Here is a 1487-nt window from a genome sequence, read left to right on the forward strand (position 1 = left end):
CGTTAGTGGAAGAGCTTAAGTTTTTATGGCACTCGGGCATACATATTAAAGATGCAGCGACAAACACATTCTTCACGATGAAAGCTATGTTGTTATAGACAATAAAAGACTTTCCCGCTCGTAGTAGTTTATCGAGTTGGAACGGACAAGGGTATAAATCATGCCCAACTTGCAATGAAGACACTCCCTTGTACTGTGCAGTAAATAAAGTTGTTTATATCGGTCATCGTCGGTTCTTAAATACTGATGATCCATTAAGGATGAGTTTGAAATTTAACGGGCAACCCGAGACAAGACTCGCTCCGAGACACTTTAATGATGAAGACATACAAGAACAACTAGGTCGTCTACTACTTCGTAAACTGGGTAAACATCCTAAGACTCTCAAGGAAAACATGGATCGGTAAGTATTCGAGTTGAACTGGTCAAAACGTAGCATATTTTTCGAGCTCGAGTATTGGTCTTCTCTGCAGCTTAAGCACAACTTTGATGTGATGCATGTCGAGAAAAATATGGGTGAGAGTCTTTTGGATACTTCTATGATGAATGATAAGAGTAAAAACACAACAAATGCACGTGAGGATTTGAGAAATCTGAATATCTGACGTAATAAATGGTTGCAAAAAAAGGGTAACAAGTTCACTAGACCACATGCAAGCTACTCATTCAAGAAACCTGACCGCAAAATCTTTTTTCAATTTATAAGAGATGTTAAATTGCCAGATGGGTTTGGATCTAACATCAGTAAGAAAGTGGTAGATAATGATACTAACATTATTGGGTTGAAATCTCATGAATATCACATTCTTATGCAACTTTTGATACCGAATGGAGTAAGAGCGTTATTAGACAAAGAAACTTCTACACCAATTGTAGATCTTTCTATGTTTTTCAAGAAAATTTGCTCTAGAACACTAAAGTTGGAGGATATGAGGAAAGCAAAAGAAGATATTATTAGAATCTTGTGCAAGTTAGAGTTGATTTATCCTCCAACGTTTTTTACATTATGATTCATTTAGTTTTGCATTTACATGATGAAGCGATTGTCGGAGGCCTAGTATGTATGAGATGGATGTATCAATTTGAAATGCACATGAAAAAACCAAAAAACTATGTCATAAATTAGGCGGGGTCGGAAGGTTGTATAGCTGAAGGTTATGTTGCTGAAGAAGCTTTGTTATTTTGTTCGATGTACCTTCGAGATGTGAAGACTCGATTCAATTGCTTGGAAAGAAACAAGGACGTTTTCTTTGAAAAAACAAAGTTTTGGATGTTTGAGTCCAAGTGTCGATCGGCCTATGCAATGCAAATCAAACATCCTGATATAAGGGAAAAACATAATATATAATGGTTTATATTGAATAGTTGTCAAGAAGTCAGACAATACATTGAGCAAGTGTTCTTATTTTTAATTATCTTTCATTATTTATTGTTACTCTTTTCCATTGATCACTTACATATATTTGATCAATATAGAAAACTCAAAT

This window comes from Lactuca serriola, chromosome 5 (assembly GCF_051521515.1).
Source record: "Lactuca serriola cultivar US96UC23 chromosome 5, Lser_US96UC23_V15, whole genome shotgun sequence".
In the NCBI taxonomy this organism is placed as follows: domain Eukaryota; kingdom Viridiplantae; phylum Streptophyta; class Magnoliopsida; order Asterales; family Asteraceae; genus Lactuca; species Lactuca serriola.